Source organism: Natator depressus, chromosome 1, assembly GCF_965152275.1.
Source record: "Natator depressus isolate rNatDep1 chromosome 1, rNatDep2.hap1, whole genome shotgun sequence".
NCBI classification, from domain to species: domain Eukaryota; kingdom Metazoa; phylum Chordata; order Testudines; family Cheloniidae; genus Natator; species Natator depressus.
Genome location: NC_134234.1, coordinates 30,685,865 through 30,707,768, shown reverse-complemented (window position 1 = coordinate 30,707,768; position 21,904 = coordinate 30,685,865). Strand labels below are relative to the sequence as shown.

Sequence of the window (21,904 nt, the reverse complement as noted above, 5' to 3'; positions counted from 1 at the left end):
GGATGCAAACGGCAGATGTAAATAATTTTGGGGTACAATTTTGCATCCACAGTTTAGGGCACATAGATAACCTAATTTACAGGTACAATCAGTGACTCAGACATCAAAGTGACTTAAACTGCAGGTAGAAAATTGCACCTGGAATTATTTCCACCTGCCAATTTGCACCTGCAGAATTAGAGGCCCCGTTTACTGTAGCTTTTGAATTTGACCCAAAAAGTCAACTATGGACACATACAATTCCAGATGGTGGCAAAAGATTTACTGCTTTCTATGGAATAAAAAGGTGTGTGTGCAGAATTTCAAAAAGACTGGAAGATTAATCTAGCTGAGCATCCAAAAGTTCTAATGCTTGTCTGAAATACAATCAAATATCTGTGTTCTAGATAGACCAGAATTCCCACGAAAATAGAATCATTCACGAAATTTTCAGTACTTTCTAGTTCCAGGCAGTTCAGAAATATCCCCTTTCATTGTATTGCAAGAATTTCTTTTGTTTTATCCACAAACAAAAGTGGAGAGAAAGCAAAAAATAAAAGGCTAAGTAGATAGACCTTACATCAGAGTAATGCAAACATGATAAACCTGGATGACTGCTGGTTCAATACGGCTGAAGAATGTTATAATAAGAGGTGAGAAATGCATAGACATTTGGCTAATTTTCATCCCATTTTGTTCCTTAAAATTCTGGGTGTATGCTGCAAACAACCACTAGCCAGATGATATAGCTGTGAGATGAGTGGTTAAGTTCTGCAGCGATTTAGTGGGGATAATGGCTGCATTGCAAAAGTCAAAGTGTAAGTTGACTTTTACAGCTCCAGGTGGTAGTTAGCCCCTCGGTCAAGAAAGCATCTTGGGATGTTAACATCATTACTAATTATTCTCCATCCTCAATCATACATTTTCAAGGAAGATTACTGAGAAAATAGGGCTGTAGAAAATACAACATCCCCAGGATTCCACAGATTTGCTGGATTCCTATCCATCTGGTTTCTGAGCTGAGCAGGAATTATGATTGTGTGTGAGAGACATTTGATGATCTCCTCCTAGTGATGGGTCAGGGTAAGGGGCTCAGTTCATGCTGATTCTATCAGATCAGATACCAGTGACTGCAGTGTTTTGTCAGGGACGGTCCTAGCCATGCATCCATGGTTTTGACACAACACATCACTGTAGAATCTCTTCCTAGGTAAATTAAATCTGCAGGGCCAGGTCCCCAGTGCACTTCATAAAGTCCATAAAGTCAATGAAAAGAAACTGGTTTTGACTGGACCCTTACGGATGGGACGCTAATCAGAAAGGGGAACATGGATAGGAGCAGGCTGATGCTGTGTTTACACCAATTATCGGGGGTGTATGTCCATCTGCCAAAACGTGTCACCATTTAGGCTCCCCGGATCCGTAGTAACACTCAGTGTTTCAGCTAGCAGCAATAGCTTGTGATGCCTTTTATAATTTCTCACTGGCCGGGGGTGGTGGCTACTTCTCTTGCACTTGAACTTAATGACAGTCCTCTTTTACATGTCTAGGTGACTGCAATGCACTTTGATTAGGGCTACTATCGATATCCTCACAGAAACTTCAGCAGGAAGCATAGTCGAGCTAGATGTGCTAACAACATGTGCCTTTCCACACATACTTCTGGGTGCTATCTGGATGGAGAGGAGGCATCGCTACCATGAATGCAGTTGTCACGGGCTGATTCTCATCCTGAACTCCATCACAGAAATTATGATTGGCTAGAACATTCATAACACCAGTTCCAAGGCTTTTTACAGCCACCAGCATGGTGTTCTCAAAAAAAAGACCCCTGCCTTTGGAATTTATTTTTCATGGTAGTCTGCCAAACTGGGTTTGACAGGATTTAGGAAGGCTCATTAAATTGGTTGATTGACTTAGTTTAGAGTCTGCGTCCTCTAGGTTTTATTTTGTTTGGTTTGTTACATTTTGGTGGTTAATTTGAAATGGTGATTTTCTTAAAAATTAGTTTGTGTCTGTAAAAAATGAGGGCAATAAAGCCTGAGAGGTAAAAATTGAGAAGATGAATTTGTTCATGTTTGTAAAGAGCTACTCAAGCATATGCCCAGATTTTCAGAGGAGCTCTGTTCCCACTTTGGCACCTAAACAAGTGGCCAGATTTTCAAAAGTGCTCAGCATCTGCATTTGTGGCCAGATTTTCAGAACTGCTCAGCTCCCATTTTTCTCTGAAAATCTGGCCACAAATGAGCTATAAAAAGAGCTATATAAATACCAAATACAGCAATGGCTGATAAAAAGGCAACATTTGCTGACAGATACTACAGTTTTCCTATTCTAATTATAGTGAAAATCTGTGGGGGAACTTTTGGCAGATGCTACAGTTTTAACTATGATCACTATATTATCATCGTCATTAACATTTTCTTCACTGTTTGCAGGTGACATTCACAGAAGTTGTGTTTTTAGTTTTTATGCCACTTTCTGCTGACATATGTAATTTGTGTATGTTTCCCTCCCTCCCCAAATTATTATTATTTTTGTAATGGTTGCAATGAAACAAAACTGAGAAATAAATTTTGTTTTTTTCGTGTTCTTGTTGATCATTTCTTATTGTCTCCTATACTAAGAAATAGAAACAAAGAGGTAAAACAGAACAGATGAGGCTGATGGCTTAAGGGTGGCTGTAATTTCACAGAAGACTGTCATTAAGTCAGAAGCGATCCTCTATACTGGATCCTGAAAATGGGAAGAACATCAGTAAACATTTCTGAGAAATGCTATATGTTTCCAGTTTCCAGCGATGGGAGAGGAGATGAGTTAGCACTTTTTCTAGATTGAAGTTTAGAAAGGTGATCCTGAGACAGACATAAGGGAGTGACCATAATGATGAAGACTAATGAATATGAATGCATGAACTGGGCCTCATTTCTGCTTCATGATCTATGCAGGCACACTACTGCCAAACAACTACATTGGGGCATCACACAGGCTCAGCCCATTTGTATCACAGCACAGGATTGAGTTTTCCCTAAAGATGGTCAAGAACATCAGCTACAGCATGGGTGATAATTCACAGCACAATCAGGGTTTTACTAATACTCTACTCCTTTATTTTACATCCAGTCAGTACTCTGAAAGCTTTGATTCCTGACTTGTAGAAAATACAAAGAGAAATCATCCTAAAATCCCTCTAGGAAGCCAGGTGTGAACAGAGTTCACTTTTTTGATTAGTGTTCCTACATTTTTTGGATAATTCCATAAATCACCCAAGACACTCGTTATAAATACAATCACGTTTATTTCCACTTAAGAACACACTTCGCTGCTGCTAGCAACCCCTCTCAAGGCATAGAACTGTTATTTTAAGATCTTTTTATAGGCTTTGAATTTTTTTCAAAACGTAAAACAAAATCAAAAAGTCTATCTTATGGAGCTCTAAAAAAAATAGTTTTTTTTTTTCTTTTTAAAACGTGTGCCGACCTCGAATGTAGAGTTATTGATCACAAATGTTCAGAAAATAAAAATCTGTAGGGACGCCACCATTTCCAACTGGACTCTTTTCCTGTTGTAAAGTGCTGAGAAGAAGTTGATAGTACACATTGGAGCAGCTCCTAAGAAAGCATCAGAGAAGCGATGTGCAGAAGAAAAACACCAAGTCTGAAACTCTCATCAGCATAGCACTAGCAGTCAAGTGTCCTACTGGACATTCGTTCTCAGGAATTAGGACCTCAGGATGGCCAGCCTGGCAGTTTTCAATGTACTGTTTTATTTTGTGTTGTGAACTCTAAGAAATGGCTGAAATGATCTAAGCTGTTCTGAAACTGACAGAAAGTGTAACATGGAAGCTGTTTGTAGGAGCATATGGAGGAGCAGAACAACAGTGGGAAATTATGCAGTGCATTCCGATGACTAAAAATCTATGTTTCAGGCTGGATACAGAAAGACAATATCCAGAAGAACCATTTTAGCAAAGTCACCAAAACAATCATCTCAGTCGCCTCAATGCAGGCTCACAGGGAGTATTACTAATACATACTTTGTTACCCTGCCTTGCATTAACCACTTATAATAACTGCTTTAATGACTAACCTAGCCAGATAACTTTCTATTTCTTGATTCTGTTCAACTGGACTAGACTCCCACCTCGTTTTTCCATATTGCTAGCATATTTGCCCCTGTCTGATGGATCATCTTTCACATATGGAAAAAGAAAAGTGGACTTTATATTGTCACATACAGTACCATGCTTTTCCCCTCCATCTTCACTCAAGAGCTCTTTACCCTTTATTGAAAGCCCCCCCTCCAAGTACATTTGAACCTGTTCCAATACTATTAAAATTTACTTTGCAGATCAATATTTCCTGGAGTACAAAACTAGACATTTTCTGAAACCCACATAATCATACCCACTGATTCCCCAATAGACTACCATGTCAGCAACTTGTTCAGAGAACTCAAGCAAATGTGCAACTCATGACCTTCCTTTAGCGAATCTATGCGGACAGTCTTCTACCAAGTTGTACATTTCTTAAAGTTACCTAGCCCTATTCTTTTCTCTCAGTGAGGCTTCTCTCATCTTTCTAGCAGCTGATTATCTTATTGTTCCTATTATCTTAAATACTGGGCTTACTTTCTTAGCAACATTCTAGCAAATTTCCTAGCAAGTTCTGGGATATCATTTGGCCAGCCTGGTTCTCCACATTTCTAATATCATTCTTACTGCATCTGCTCTTATTTATCAAGCCACATTAGCATTTCCCTCCAGGAAATTTTACCCGGGCAACAAAAGGTGACCTTCAAGTTCTTTATAATAAGCAACAAGATCAAACTGTTCATTCTGATTCTCCTGCTCATCTGTAGCTATCTTCCCACCTGTATCTTAGCTCTGTTGAGTCTTTGCAAGGGCATTTGCTCTGTAAGGAATGAAAGAACTGAATGTTGTTGATTACTGGATTTTCTCTGATTTTACTTGAAGAGCTTTAGGTTTCTTTAAAAATTGTTTCCATTCCTTATTCTTTCTTCCTGATTTCCCCCCCCTCCCATTTCATATACTGTAGACTTCTAATATCTTGTCTTCTTCACTACCACTTCTTAATTCATCTACTTTGTTAAACCTAAACTGGCACACACAGCCTTTGTACATGAAATCATTTTTTTCCTCAGAGTACCCCCTGATCGTTGTCAGTCCTCTGTCCTTTACACTGGGTACTTCATTCAACATTAGTAAACAAGTTCCTTTCTAGATGCAGAATAGACACTGAAAGTTTGTTCACTTGTTTTCAGATGAATGCCAAATGGAGGGGGAAAAAAAAACTAGTAAAAATAAAAAAGTGTATGAGGTATTTACAAATTCCTAGAGACATTTTGGTAATACTGTAAAATAGCCTAATTATTGCTAATTCCTTTGGTATTCACTGTAATAATAATAATAATCATGATGAACTCATTTAGCATTAATATGGATAGTCATAAGTACTTCTGGGTGAGTTCTACTCTAATTCAGCAATAATTAATTGCATGCATCATCATTAATTTTAAAATGTCACCCAATTTTTTAATTGTACGGAGTTCACCTCAGCTTTTGGGACTCAGTGAACAGAGAATTTGTTTGTAGAGATGCTCCCTCAAGGTCTGCTACAAAGTCTACTGAAGTCAATGAGGAGACTCCAGTGAATTTAAAAGGGCTTGAGATCAGGTCCCTAGTTAGTTGATTAAAAATATTAAAATAAATATGGAAGATGGTAATTTTAAAAAAGAAAAAGTAAACATACATAACTAGGAACGTTATGGCAAATTTCTGAAAGTTTGCCAAGACTAGACAACTTTGCTTTTATGCGGCCACATTAAATGATGTCAGAATAGGTTTTTAGGCATTTTCTGTGATCAGAAGGAGTAAAAGTGAAACTCTGAATAAATATAACAGGCCTAATGGATGCTGATTCTTTTGGAGATAAAAATCTTAGAAACACAATACTCTACTGCATGTTACAGGAATCATTCTCAGTTCATTTTCAAGCCTGCTCATAAACGTTCCACAACATTCTCTCTTGATAAAGGCAGTGGATAAGAGGAAGAATCAGTGCATCTTTATGTAATTCCCTTTGCTTTGTTTAAGCTGACAATTGTTGGAACAGGTTTCAGGCACAGCACCTGCCTAATTCAGAGTATTGTTTATCTCCAAGCCAAGCATCACTCTGAACTTCCCCACCACTCAACTTGCTGCAGATTTTCAGTGGGACAATAAACTGTCAGATCAACACATTGGGTTATCCTCGGTTTCATCCTCAACTATAAAACCTCCCAAACGGCAGAAATTTGCACATGTAGGCTGCTTCCAGAATATTTCCTGGCTCTATGCATCTGACCTTCTCCCTTCAACAACTAATCCTCAGCCATAGTTTGCCGTGCAGCTGCCTGACGGGGAGGCATGCTGCAGATCATGCCTATGCCTGCTCCAACTTTTTGTTAGGAACGGATTCTGATCCTGTTAATCCTCTTCGCCCAAAGAGACGCCCCACCTCCAAGCGTCGCAACCCGGCAACATTCGCGCCACGACGGGATGGTTCCCACCTGCCTGCGGAGGGGCACCGAGGGCTCGGGCAACAAATAACTTGAGCACACTCAGAAGTCGACGCAGGGGGACTCAAGGGCTGGCTAGAGCGACGGGATTGGCCACTTACCGCTGCGGGGGGGGGAGAACCTCTCTCTGCCCCCGGCTCTCAGTCTCCCATCCTCCAGGCAGCCCGGTAGCAGCCGCCCCTCCCGGCGCTCAGCCCGCGGGGCGCAAGCCAACCGCGGAGTTCTCGTCCAGCAGTCCGGAGGGAGCCCTCCGGATCGCCCTGCCTCCTCGGCGCTCAGGGCTGGGGACGCGGTACAGGTACGGGCATCCTCGGCAAGCCTTTTGCCGCCCTCCCTCCCCAGCCCAGCACTTTGCTGCTGGGGCTCCGGCCGGCTCTGCTCGCCCCTGCTCTCGGGGTGGTTATATTGGGAGAGCGGGGAAGCACCTCCTCTGGCTGGTGTTTTGCTGTGCAGCAATTTCTCCTCCAATGTGTTCGCTCTTCCCCCTCGCTCTCCGCCTCTGAGTGGCTGGGTCCTCCCGGCGAGCTGAGTGTAGGAGAGCGTGTGTGTGTCTCTCTCTCTCTCTCTCTCACCCCCCCACGCCTCCTCACTGCCTCTTGCTGAAGAGGGTCATTTAGCATGTCCCTGGGCGTAAGGCACCCTTTGCCCGGGGAAGGGGTTTTAAAAATATATATTGCACTCTGCAGGGATGGGCTTGGCTTCCTCTCTCCTGAGCGCGCAGCGCTTCCTCCTCCTCCCCTTTGCCTCTGAATTTGAATTGTCATGTAATAGGTTTATTTTGCGGGCGGCTGGCTTCTGCAAAGTGTTGGCTGGCCCCGCATCTTGTTGCTCCTTCTCTTCCCTGGCAGCCGCAGAACTAACCAGAGCTCCGAACAAACTGATCAGCTGGGGGTGGTTTTTAATCAGAACACTCCCCCCCATTATTATTATTTTTAATTGGTTGTGTTTTCACAGTGATGGCTCCAGTCTCTCTCCTGGTTCCCTGAGCCCCTGGCATGCAAAGTGCAGGGTCCAAGTCCAGTCGAGAAGGTGATTCTCGCAACAGTCCTCCTCCCCTAGCCAAAGAGAGAGCAGGTTTAGCCTTAAGACACCAGACTCTTCCTGAATTTCTATATCACCGTGGCTGTAATTGGAAAAATAACACAGGCAGTAAATTTATCGGCTGGCAGCTTTAGTGCCATTGTTCTGGCAGTCCTCCCTATCCCTTCCCTCTCTCTGATTCATTTTCTAATTCCCTTGATTCATCTGATTTTAATTGAATACTAGTTAAATAAATTATGGTCCCTCTCTTACCCCATATATTTCTCCATGTGGGTCTCTGTTGTGTCTGTGTTTAACGGCAATGTGCTCCGCTTTAATGCTTTACATTAGTATGTGAAACTGCAGGACTCTCACTCAAGTCCAACTCTCCACCCCCTTTATAAGACACAGGTGACTCAAATCAGTCTACCTCCAGCAGCACGGCACTGTATTCTTCTGGCTCCTTTATGCCGTGCTTGGTGGGCTGACTGGCTCCTAACTGGCACACACAGTCACATGCAGCATAGCTGATAGCTCGATGCCTTCCAACGCCGGGACTGGGGTGCTTTATCTTGCAGCCTTTCTGTTAATTAAAATGAGCCTTTCCTACCTTCCTCTGCTTCTTCTCACTCATCCATATATGTAGTGCACACTCCCACTCTGTGCTTTTAATGGCTAGCCTTAGGAAGTAGGCTGATTTTAATCTTTTTTTTTTTTCTCCTGTGGAAGACACAACGTTCTTCTTTAACATTTAATGCTTCCTTGCCCTTCTATACTTTTTATTTCTTTTTCGCCTCTTGCTAGTAATTAGGGTTTTTTTTCCCCCCTTCCTTATGTATTAACTGAATGATGGTTGTCTAACTCTGAGCTTTTCCTCTGCTTCAGTGACTCCACTTCAGTGAGGAATAGTCTCTCAAGCTGGGGGCTGGTGTACAAAAAAAAAAAAAAAAAAAAAATTCTACACAACTTTTTATTTATTTTGGGACCTAGGTATTTTCTGTGCAATCGGTAAAGGCACCGTCTGTATTTGTTTTAGATTTGCATAGTAGTTGTCTTAAATCAGAGCTGGTAACATGGTTTTCTTATGGATTTAATAATTTATATTGACCGGGATATCAAGATGAGACATCACTGGTGAGTGGCACATATTTTTATACACTTTTGTCGTCTTGTATATTGCATGAAACTTTGGCAAAGGATCTGCAACTCAACATCGCTGTTGAATTAATTCTGTAGAGAAATATCAATGAAGATTTTCTTAGCTAAACTCCCATACTTTGACATTTTAAAAATCTTAAATGTGCTCATTCTTCCATAGCTATATTAACTATCCTTGTGGAAAAAAAAGTATGAATGAACCTATAATTTAGAGACCTTTTTCTCTGAATTTACTCTCTTACAAACCCAGTATAACATTGTCTCTCATAACTGGGCTGGTTAGCTAGAACTATTTCTATGGACAAGTGATCTTGCAATTTGACAAATCAAAACTTCTTTTCATTGACTCAATTCACAGAACATTATCACCTGGTCATTATTTCCAGTGTTACTAGGTTACAAGCCAGCATTTAATCAGGAGCCAGAAATAGTGACTGCATTAATTCTGATCTTATGAATAATGCATGAGACGCCATTCCTCGATATTTTCAGTGTCAATGTTAAAACCAGAAATATTTTTACTAATTTTTAACATTGTAGTTATTTACAACAGTGTAGAATTATTTATAAAGATTTGACTTTTAGTGTGTTTTTTTTTTAAAAAACCACACTGACATGTATTTAAAAATATACTAAGACTTTTTCAAAAACTGATAATGGAGGGGTTTCCTTACCTGTATCCACCCTTGTGAAGTTTACAGATCAGATCTTTCAGCAGGTGCTTTAAACTACATGTGCTATAATGACTAGAGTGCATTATTTTTGCTTTTAAAGCCCCTTTTTTTACATCGTTTTCCTTCTTGGAATACATAATTCTCCGTTTGTTTTAAACATCTATTTTACTCCCATCTTTTTACACTTATGCTAAAATATACACTAGCAGTATTTCAAGAGCCTTATTTATGGGGACACATTTATACTTCCTTTAGTGGTATAAACAAAATAGATACTCTTCTGGGAATACCAGTTTCTTCTTTGCAGAGTGAAGGAGCACACTTCTTGTAAGACATTCTGTTAAGAAGTTCACATGTTTGTCTGCACTTTCCCAAGGTCAGAACCCTTCTAAGGTTTGTTTATCCTCAACATTTTTACAGTTTTATGTCACACAAATTCAATGCTAAAATTTTTTGTAGTGAATTGGGTCAGTGTCTAGATAGTATTTTATTATTACAGACCTAACTTCAAATTAGCTGTCAATTTGCTTATCTGATCTAGTTGTTTATCCGTCTTTGTGTAAGTGTCTTAATCTCTTTTTATCTGTGTCCCCAGTGGGCAAGCAGACAGATGCAGCACATCTGCAGAGTCTTATTTGTCTTGCAGAGCTTTCTCTTTCATTCCTTCCCTCCTCCTCTTTTTCAGCTGAACCAAATACGTTCCTGTTCCTCTAATCCAGCCCAACAGAGGACTGGCGTTAGAAATAGCACTATCCCTGGGATTTGTTGCTACCATTTTATGGTAGAATTAGTGTCTTCTTATTATGGTGCTATTCTTCTTTAACTGTTTCCAGAGAGGAACTAAACAAAGAGAGTGAACTTAAAAAAGACCACCCCACACATGGTCGACAACAAAACTTTCATCAACAAATCTACATATGCAGTCATATACAATGCTCACCATTACGAACTAACCAGTTTTCCCCTCTATTTAGAGCAGGTGGTCTTTGTAGAAATTGCTTTGCAGTGTTCGGCAAATGTCAACTTTTTAACGACTTGGACTATATTTATTCCAAACATAGGAGATAACTAAACTATCTTAGGTACCAGTGTGTGGTAAATGGTAACATTTAAATGGCAACCATGTGCACTGACTTCTCTAGGATGTCTGTGTAGGCTTTTCCAGTTCCCCCAATCTATATAACTGTAAACTTTATCAGATAATTTTACAGGGGGAATAAAACGAGGCCAACCTCAGCTTGGAAACAGATAGTTCTTCAAGCTCTCTGCAAATGGCAGAAGATTCAGAAGAGGCATCTTAGCTGTAGCTGCTAGTTACTGAACTGGAGATTGTATATTAAAATAAATAGACTCCCAGCCAGGCTTTAGAAACAGATGCACTTCCCCTCCATTGAGCACTGAAATACACGTATCTAAGCTGCCTCAACCAAGTGAGGGAAAGTTGAGTAAATTCTGTCAGTCAGTTGGGTGCAGGTGCCCATTGCTACCTGGCTTAGGAACAGAGAGGGCTAGACACTCTAAAACTATGCAAAGACCAACTGCAGAAGTGGCCTGCAGTGTGTAGACCAACACTGAGAATTAGGTAGGTACAGGCTGGCAATGTCGCACCATTCAGCTGTGAACAGGAGTGGACAGTGTGACTTTGACAATGCAAAAATCAGCACTGCTTGGACAGCACACTGAGAATAACAAATGCTAATTATTTCCTTACCCTCAAACCAAACCCCATTCCCCCTGCCTGCCCGCTAAGTGTCAGGCCAGCCCCCCTGTGGAACCACACAAAGCCAGTCAATGGGTTCCTACAAACAGGCCCCAAGACTGACACCAGAGGTGGGACAAGATGTGCATCAAAGGGGTCTCCTTTGGCTTTGCCACAAGCCCTGTGAATGGGCAGCATGTAACCATGTTGCCTCAGGAGCAGACTGGAAATCTGGTTGTAACTTGGAGAGTCTTGCTGAACCTCCTGTCTTCTCCCTGCTCTGGGAGATGTACCCAGCACCAGCCCTGTACCTTGTGCAGCATATGTCTCATGGTGTGCCAGTTCAGCTGTGCTGACTGGCATGCTGTGGAGTGTGAAGCCATAGCATCACCCCTTCCTTTGAGCCGACTCTCCACCTATATGCATGAGAGAGTCGATACAGTAGCCCTGCGGATACTGCTGTCCCCTCGGCAAGTACGGAAGAGTAGGAAGAAGCCAGAGCCCAGGACTTTCAAACATGGGTGCCTCAATTGAGGTATTTCAATACAGGCCAGGGGTCATGGTTTTCAAAGGTGTTGAGCATCTGCCAATTTGGTTGATTTCAGCAGGTGTGTAGCTCTTCTGAAAAACAGACCACCTATATTTAAGTGTTAAATATAGATTTAGGGTTTGAAAATGTTGGTCAGAGTACCAACACTCTGGACTGGGACATTAAAATCTATGTTGCAAAATATTGGGAGATGTAATTATGCCATCCAAAGATAAGTGATGTTGCAGCAAAGTCAAGAATTTTCCTGTGTCCTGTTAATGTAACAGCAAATGAGGCATATCAGGGAAGAATTCCCTTGGCCCTCACTGTGCAGTACGGCTGCTTTTCCTGCTGGAATTCAACACAAACTTGTTAACATTTAAGGCTTGTTCTGGGAAGCATCCTTGTAAAAAATGCTCTTAAGAGTGTAATACCACTGGTGAGTATACTAATTCTGAATCAAGGTTTTTATTAGCACTGAAATAATGAACCTTGAGCCCTACCATGTGATCTCCTCCGATGTAGCTTCTTGAAGGGGAAAAAAAAGCAGCATTTTGTTAACAAGACAAGCAAATTATGCCATCACTCCTGACTGTACGTCATGACCTCTAGTTTCAGAAGACTAAAGATATTGGAGGACTTGTGGCACCTTAGAGACTAACAAATTTATTTGAGCATAAGCTGTAGCTCACAAAAGCTGATGCTCAAATAAATTTGTTAGTCTCTAAGGTGCCACAAGTACTCCTTTTCTTTTTGTGGATACAGACTAACCCGGCTGCTACTCTGAAACCTAAAGATATTGGCCCACACAAGGAACACAGCGGAGACTGATTGCAACCCCTAATCCATGCAAGGTGTCAAACTCGAAACAATCAGGCTTTCCATCACAACCGCAAAAAAGGGGAGGATTTTGGAGTATGGCTGGATAAACAAGCTAATAAACTGAAGATAAAAGGCTTTAGAGTCTAGGAGGGACATGGGTGATGCCACTAGAAAGCGAACACTTGTTAGTGTGTATAAGTGAATTGGTGAAAGCTTTCTCCCCCCCCCCCCTTTTTTTTTTAATGCAATTTTGGAACAGAAGGAGAATTCTCTAACAATTGACCTCCATGATCTTAATAAAATCCTGATTTTTTTTTCCTTTGGGGTCTTTGGGGAGGGTGGGTAGGGGAATCACAATTCTGCTCTATTGAGCCCCTCGGCAATCTCTTTTTTTACTGTGACAGACATCAGAATTCAATTCAAAGTGCCTGAACTGAATTGGATGTAGTGCCAGCAATTAAAATAAGAAATCAACATTTCAGGGCTTACCTACCAGCCTGTAGGGATTACATTCAGCATTTGATTTTTCCCTTTGACATTTCACCCTTTCCGTCCTATATTACTAGGAATGGTGAACTTGCAACTGCTTAAATGGCAACAACGAACTGGAATGAAGAATCCTCTTCAGAGCAGGCAAGTTGCATGGGCAGTCAGGCTGCTTAATTCATTAGAGTTACCATGCTGAGCAAAATGAAACCAATCCATTTGATAAAGCAAACCAGATTCTAGGTATTTAAAGAGGTCATTGATCTAATATAATACTAAATATTATTGACAGAGGGTTGACAATAGCAAGTACAAATGAAGGAACCCTATTAACAGTATTTTACTACATAACAAAACAATTTATCTAGTAGTTGATGTAAAGCTCTTTTACTTTAAGAAAAATAAATATTAAAAGCCTAAAGGTAAAACATGTACTTAAACTAAGGTCAGAACGTTTAATTAAAATATTTATTTAATTATTTTAGGGTTACCCAAAGAACATTAATTCTTTCACTTACTCCACAGCTGGTCTACCAAAGCTGACATAAAACTTGTCTAAAATTAAAATGGAATATATACTGAATTCATTCACTTAACAGCTGCACCAGTAACCGATACCAATGAACATAACCTACTTTGTTAGTATCTTGATAACATCTGCAACAATCAAAACTATTGGGATTTAAAGCAAAAGATGTCTGACTCTAGTGCTGTGATCACAGCTACCACAATATGCTTACACATGCTACTAAAGTGAATTGATCTATTTCAAGGGAACTCCAGGGGTTGCCTGCTGCAAGATAATTTATTAACACCAATGAATCTGCCACAAAGTCAGGAACGGAAATGCTTACTATAATCATGACTAAAAATTCTGATCATTCAACTTCCTAGTTGGGGTGTGTGTGTGTGTGGGGGGGAGCATATTCATGGTTTTTAAAGATGTTAACTATTTGATGAGGGCACTTCATCTAGGAGTACCAAACTTTCTAATCCCCACCGAGGTTTTCCCCTCCTCTATGCCAGGGTAAATATCTGTAGACCTGAGCCAGCATCTTCATCCCTTCCCACTGTGAGCTTTGTGCGGCAGAACATGTGAGGTTATTCGTTGTGGAACCCCTGGATATGAACCCATGCATGTGTTTTTTAGAATGAGTCAGAAGAGTCCAAAACGAAAAGAATCCTTTTGTCTCCATTCTCAAGTTTCCCACAATACAAAATGGCAGAAATGTCCCAGGTACTTCTCTCCTGAGATTGTACGATCAAACAGGAATCTTAGCCCTGATTCACACTCATGTCCAGGTCCTGTAGGTCAGCCAAAATTTAATCTAGATCCGAACGTTGCCTCCTTAGCCCATTTTGAATTGATGTTTTTAGTGGTTTGAGTAAATCACAGCAGTCAACGTTTTCCCCCCTTAGTGGCACAACATAATTATTTTAATATTAGAGGGGTCCAAAACAGAAAACAAACATGTATATGATCACGTAACTAGAGACTGTATCATAGTGCACAGGGCAGCCAAACTGAGATTGCACAGACAACCTTAAATCTGGCATTTCTGGTGTTTTGAGTGCTTGGTTTTGTAGCTTCTTTTGACATGGTTTTGTGTGTAATTTCCGAGGATTGAAAAACAGCAAACTTAATGGAATATGGCTTTTTGTCTTATTTTGTTTCCTTATGTGGCATCATACTCCTATGGTTGGGACCTTTAGGTCTATAGTACAAATGTCTGCCACTTGAGCTAATGGAGTAACAGAGTAGAGTAGGTATCAGTGACTTGGACATGGGCAGACATGCCTAGTGGTCAGAGCAGGAGTCAATAGCCTGGAATCAGAGCCCAGGCTCAGAAACAGAGCCAGGTTACCTGGAGTGAGGCAAGGCAGGAGTAGAGCTGGAAACAAGAGCCACAGCCATGGGCAAATACTTTGAGAAGTTACTGAACTGCTGCTGCTGAGTTAAAAGCGAGTCTGCTGACCCTTCCAACCAATCTGGGGGTGTAGCAATCGGGCATTCTACTACAGGCCAGCTGCACTCATTAGGGAGCTCTGCAAGCCCTGATTCCCTACAGTAGGTTGTCATTCTCCATGCGGACCAATACCAGATGCTTTTTGCCGGGGGGTTTCACAGATATTTGCTGACAGCAAAGGAATTGTGAGACTGAGGAACCTTGGATTCCATTTCAAGTTCTGGAAGAGAGTGTACTCTAATGGTTATAGACCTTTTGACCCTGTTCCTACGAATTTGACCCCCTTCTGCCTTCTTCCCTCCAACCTGTCCTTGTTCCAGTCCAAGTCCTGTCTCTTTTCCCAACTCCTGCCAGCTACTTGTCCTAGTCCCAGTCTTTGTCCAGTGTCATAAATATAAAGGGAAGGGTAAACACCTTTAAATCCCTCCTGGCCAGAGGAAAACCCTTTCACCTGTAAAGGGTTAAGAAGCTAAGACAACCTCGCTGGCACCTGACCAAAATGACCACTGAAGAGACAAGATACTTTCAAAGCTGGAGGGGGGGGAACAAAGGGTTCTCTCTGTCTGTGTGTGTTTTTTTTTGCCGGGACCAGAGCAGGAATGCAGGTCAGAACTCCTGTAAAAAGTCAGTGAGCAATCTAGTTAGATATGCGTTAGATTCTGTTTTGTTTAAATGGCTGATAAAATAAGCTGTGCTGAATGGAATGTATATTCCTGTTTTTGTGTCTTTTTGTAACTTAAGATTTAGTCTAGAGGGATTCTCTATGTTTTGAATCTGATTACCCTGTAAGGTATTTACCATCCTGATTTTACAGAGGTGATTCTTTTACTTTTTATTTAATTAAAATTCTTCTTTTAAGAAACTGATTGCTTTTTTCATTGTTCTTAAGATCCAAGGGTTTGGGTCTGTGTTCACCTATGCAAATTGGTGAGGATTTTTATCAAGCCTTCCCCAGGAAAGGGGGTGTAGGGCTTGGGGGGATTTTAGGGGGAAAGATGTTTACAAGTGGGCTCTTTCCCTGTTATATTTGTTAGACGCTTGGTGGTGGCAGCAAAAAAGTCCAGGGACAAAAGGTAAAATAATTTGTACCTTGAGGAAGTTTTAACTTTAACTGGTAAAAATAAGCTTAGGGGGGTTTTCATGCAGGTCCCCACATCTGTACCCTAGAGTTCAGAGTGGGGAAGGAACCTTGACATCCTGTCACTCAGTCTCCATGCCACAGCTCCCCATTTGCATCTTACTCTCCCACCGTGGGCTTTTCATCTCCATTCTTTGCCACCCTCAGCTCTACCACTGATCCCAGTCTCCCTCCTCACCTCCCAATTCTGAGTCCTCAATTGTCCCTGTTTCTCCTTTTCCCAATCCCCTGTCTCTTTGCCTAACCAATCCCTGTCTCCTCTCCCTAGCTCCCAGTTTCCTCCCCCCAGCCCTAGGCTCCTTTTCCCAGACTGCTTCTTCCCCTACCCCCTGTCTCTCCACTGGTTCCTTAGACACCTTCGAGGAACAGTGGGTGCTGTCCAAGATTCTCTGCTTGGAGTTCTCCTCTGACTTCCTGCTTATGATCCTGTGACCCCCACTCACTTTTTTTTTTTCATTTATTGACCCCTGAATTTACTTGAGCCCTGGATTCAGGAACTCCTCTCCTTAGGCTGGGGGAGGGGCCTCAACCACCTCTTCCCTCTGAAGTTCCTCCTCCCCACTACAATGACACAAAGCACATCCCCCGACACACAGGCCACCCGTGGCCAAATTTCAAGCGTTTGCTCCAAAGCATGGAGGCCCTAGAGCTTCTCAACAAAACAGTTGAACGATTTTTTTAACATGACATGGGAAAAGCATATGGCTCCCTAATCTTGTTCTCAGAAAAGCTGAAACTTCCCAAAACAAACTCAGTCTGATGTAGACACCCACATAGAAAATTTCAGTCCAAACAGCTGAAGTTTGGAAAAGATATAAGTAATTTACAGCAGGGTCTTATAATGGGAAGTGTCTGGCAACTGAATTATAGGTGGCATCCCGAGCTCTACCTATAATGGAATCCTAGCATTTTCAATAATCTAAGCTGCAATTAGTAACAAAAGTATGGATTTTTAAAAACAATTTTAACCAGAGTCCTTTCAAATGGATATTGTAAAGGCTATTAGGTCTAAAAACTGGCTTATCTTGAAAATTGTCCTCTACTAGAGTTTATTGAAGGAGCGCAACCATAATATTTTTTTTGAATAGTTCCATTTGATACTGAGCTGCTTGTAGATGACTGTGCAAAAGGATCTTATTTCATCTGTGCTGGCATGAAGAGCAGAATCTTTCCTTTTGAATGCTGATCTTGTTATAATCTGTTTTGCTCATTTTAAGATTAGACTAGTGTAGTACCTTCCATGTATAGCACTTCATGGAGCATATGTCTACACTGCAGTTAAACACGCCTGGCTGGTCCATGTCAGCTGACTTGGGCTCACAGGATTCAGGCTATGGGGCTGTAAAACTGAGATGTGGATGTTCGGGGTCAGCTGGAGCCTGAGCTCGGGGACCCTGCAAGGGAAGAGGGTCCCACAGTCCAAGCTCCATCCTGAGCCTGAATGTCTACACTGTAATTTTATAGCCCTGCAGTCAGAGCCCCATGAGCCTGAGTCAGCTGACACAGGCCAGCCATGGGTGTTTAACTGCAGTGTAGACATATGCTCCATGAAGTGCTATACTCAGACATACCCTGAGTCCATTTGGAAGCAGAAGCTAGTGAAGGTTTTGGCTCACTTATTAAGTGATGAGTCACACAGAGAGCATATAAGACACCAGGTGTTCCATGGCTTGCATTAGTGGCTAGTGAATTCTGGAGTGGAGTTTAAGGTGTTGGGGTTGACATATACAGCTCTTAATGGTCAAAGATCTAGCTGCTAGAGAAACTCCTACTCCATTCTTATTTATCATTTGTGTTGCAGTAGCACCAAGGAGCTCCTATTTATGTCCAGTTCATCAAAGCACGTAAGTACTTTCCTGAATCTGGGACAATGCACAATGTTGCTGTGGTTAACAAAGATTGCTCAAATTGGCAAAGCATTTTCCATGGGGCCCATGTTAGAACTTGCTCCTCCTCTTCATCTAGAATCTGGATTTGTTACTCTTCCAGGCACATTGAATAACCCATCTTTTATTAGATGGATTTAGGAAAGAGGCAGATCAATGGGATTGGGATATGGTGGGTTTGTTGATAAATTATTGTGGTTGAAGGGTTATCTTTACCGAGGGGAACATTTTAATTGACATTTATATGAGCAATCCAATAACTGTGTTGTAGACTTTCAATTTGTGTTATGAGGCATTGTTTGTTTAAATTAGTGAAATGCACCCTAACCATAGGGAGAGCACTAGAAAAAAAGATCTAAACATAACATGGGCTGGTATTGCTGTACAATGTCTGTACCAGAACAGGGTTAAGCTTTGGATGATTAAATGTTTCCAATTTTAGTGAATTCAATGGATGAGAAAAGTAAGACATTTTTTGGCAGATGTACACTATAACCAAGCATTGTTTAATGAAATTTAGCAGGTGATCAGTACCTATAAGATTATTTTCAGATGTATGAATAAAAGAATTTAAAAGCAGCAGAGATATGTAAGTATTAAAGTTGCCTACTCTGTATGCATAGTGAAAATGTTTTGTGCTTCCTGCAAAGCTTTTATTTTCTTAGGGAAAGCCTGCATCCTAATTTGAATAATAAACTCAGAAATAGCTTTTTCAAAGCATTCTGGTCTATTGTCTCCATCAAGCATTCAAAACACTGATAGGTTAATTCTGCTTCTATTAGATACCTAATGTATGTTACAAACTGCCTAATTATGTTTTTTTACTGTACTTGATAGATTTGAACATTAACTTTGTCATTATTGTATGAAAAATGAATGTAAAAATGCCAGCTTGCTGCTCCATACTTTTTTCCCCGTCAGTTACTTTCATATCAAGTGTGCAAGTCCAAAGGAAATGATAACTGCCACCATTGCATGGTCAATCTGATACATAGATACCAAGTTTTATCCTTTCTACAGGACACATCTTCTCCACCATCACCATTTCCATCAAGAACCCTGTTTTAATGTGTGTGTGTGTGTGTGGGGGGTTTCTTATGTATCTAATAACATGAATAAATCATAACATGCATGAAGGGTCATAGCTCCTGTGGCATGTCCACTATCAACAATAAAGGACAGACCAATATGTGAATGTAGAGAAGACATCCAAACCATGGAACATCTAGTGAACTAATGGCCTCTAAGACCCTGGAGTACAACCTGATTCATTCCATGTCACCAGAAGCCATATAGTGGATGACAAATTTGGACATCAACCTTTAATGTTGCTTTCCAAGATGCCATACAAAAGAAGAAGGATGGATTGGTGAGTGTGGCAGTATGATGCATATGATGGCTAATGTATTTGCCATGTGCATCCCAGGGGTTATATAATGCACATCAATATTATAATGTGGCTTCAGTTGGAAACAAACTTCTGGTGGAACATAAGGAATTAGTCACACCTAACATCTTAATTTCTTTTTTTTAATTACAGTGCTGAATCTAGTTTGATTATACTGTGAAATCTTTAATAATAAATGTTGTCTAAATATACATATTATCACTAATGGTTAGAGCTGTGACATTTATTTTGAATATTCAAACTCGAAGTATGCAAAATACCTAAAACTTTTTATTTAAAATATTGTCTCGCAGAGAGAAGCATTTTTAACATTCTGTGAAATCCTACAGGAATTCATGGAAGCTAGCATTACAATATACACTACACAGCTATGGTTGATACAGGTATGTGGGGCTTGACATGAATGTCACTGGAGTCAATGGAAGACCCTATTAACTTCAGTGGGCTATGAATCAGGGCCCTAATTACCTACAAATTAGCTGGTAGACTCTAGAAGTACCGCAAAACATTTATGTTCGGTATGTGGGGAAAGGGCTCTTTACTTCATTCTGTAATGACCTCCATTTTGAAGTAATCACTGAGAAAGGTGTATAGCTCTCCTGCCAGAGAATAAGTCACCACACCATGGAACTTGGAAGATAGCAGGAAGTAAGAAGAACTGAAGGATTCCAGGAGAACCTTCTTCTAAAGAGTCTATGCTTTGTCTCCTGCACGTCCTACAGTTTCCTGCAGACGGATCTGGAGAACTAAACTGAAAGCTCTGTATGATGTTGCACTCCATATGTTTTATGGAAATATGCTTATAAGTGTGAATATGATGTAACTGAAATATGCTTTATGCAAAAGGTCTCTTGTAAGGTATCATAACAGGTTATAAACTAGTGAATATATTCCTCCTATTTGTTTGCATGTATCATTCTTGTATCTGAAACTAGAAATGTGAAGTATAACTGAGGTCCTATTGTCAGTGTGCAAAGTGTGGGCCATTAATGGTGGTTTAGAATCTTGATGGCTCCCATTGACTAGGACAATTGGTTGTAAATGGTTTATTTACCTGCAAACCTTCCTGTGTACATGTAGGCCAACCCAGGAAGAATGGAGACTAGGGGTCTTACAGGGATATGCAACCATGTCACATGATATTGGAATCCATCTAAATCCTGGTACTTTTCCATTGATGAGGCAGGGGTGGGGACAAGCACAGACAAAAGATTCCCTCCTTGTGCCAAAACTATAAAAGGGGGTGGAGCAGGACCAAAGAGGCTGCCAGTCATGAGAAAACCCCTGCTTATCACCTGAGATGTCTGCTGGAACTAATAAGGACTGTACCTGGGAAAGGATTGGGCACAGACTAGGAAGGAGTCTAGTCTGTGAAAGAAGCTTATTGGCACATCTTTGAGGGTGATATATTACCTATAATCAGTTTCTTAATGTATTAGGTTTAGTCTTGCGTGTTTTGTTTTATTTTGCTTTGTGACTTACTTTGTTCTGTCTGTTATTTAAATTCTACCTTTTATACTTAATAAAATCACTTGTTTATTAATAAACCCAGAGTAAGTGATTAATACCTGGGGGAAGCAAACAGCTGCACATATCTCTATATCAGTGGTATAGAGGGTGGACAATTTATGAATTTACTGTGTATAAGCTTTATACAGAGTCAAATGGATTTATTTGTGGTTTGGATCCCAATGGGAACTGGGTGCTGGAGACAAGTAATCTGCTGAACTGTTTTCAGTTAAGTTGGCACCTTTGGGGGCGTGGACCAGATTCTGGGTCTGTGGTGCAGCAGGCTAGCATATCTGGCTAAACAAGACAGGGTTCTGGAGTCCCAAACTGGCAGGGAATAGAGGCTCTGAGGTAATTTCAGCACATTATGTGACAGTCCCAAGGGGATCTCTGAGACAGAACCCATCACACTCTGTACTTTTCAAGTCTAAAACATAAAATCCAGATTAGCTAGAGAGAGGTAGGACAGTCTTGTGATTAAGACACTGGGCTGAGCCTGGTCAGTCTCTGGCCTGGCCACAGACCACGTGTGTGACCTTAGAGAAGTAATTTAATCTCTTTGTTTATTCAGTTCCCCAACTGTAAAAGAAGGAAAATATACTTTCTTTCTCCCACACTTTCAGTTTCATCCATTTATTCTCTACACTCTTGGAGGTAGGGACTATCTCCTATTTTGTGTTTGTACAGTGTGCAGGACAATGAGGGCCTGATTTAATTGGGGTCTCTAGATGCTAGCGTAGTACAAATACCAGGTTTTCTACCTTTCTTTGGGAGAGCAATGAATTCCCTGTAATGACATATTTGGGAAACGTCTATTAATCGATATTAGAAATAGTGGTTTAACTTCAGCGTTGGAAAGAAATATGTAATTAATATACTTGTAAAACAAACTGATCAGAATATACATTTGTTTTGAATTAAATTTCCACACATGAATGTTAATTAAATTTGCCACCGTTGATAGTAAGATTAACATGTGTACAGTTAACAGAAGCAGAACTAGGGGCAATTAGCAGAATTAGGTGTTTTTTCTACCGAGAAACTATATCC

The 21,904-nt window shown here is 40.8% G+C and overlaps 1 protein-coding gene and 1 long non-coding RNA gene across 3 annotated transcripts in view; one reads left to right on the top strand and one right to left on the bottom strand.

Moving 5' to 3' along the window:
• The window catches only part of CNTN5 (contactin 5), a 955,706-nt gene extending 948,336 nt beyond the window's left edge, over positions 1-7,370 (bottom strand). The window contains exon 1 of one of the 2 annotated variants that reach the window (XM_074957075.1): positions 6,660-7,370. The gene's annotated coding sequence lies outside the window, so the exon portion shown is untranslated. The remainder of the gene's footprint in view (positions 1-6,659) is intronic. The other variant, XM_074957069.1, reaches the window with a different exon arrangement.
• A 671-nt stretch (positions 7,371-8,041) lies between these two features.
• On the top strand, positions 8,042-18,514 carry LOC141981578 (uncharacterized). The gene is made up of 3 exons (XR_012637838.1): positions 8,042-8,712; positions 13,027-13,093; positions 17,853-18,514. It is a non-coding gene; the product is annotated as an uncharacterized LOC141981578 (long non-coding RNA).
• Positions 18,515-21,904: the final 3,390 nt, after the last annotated feature.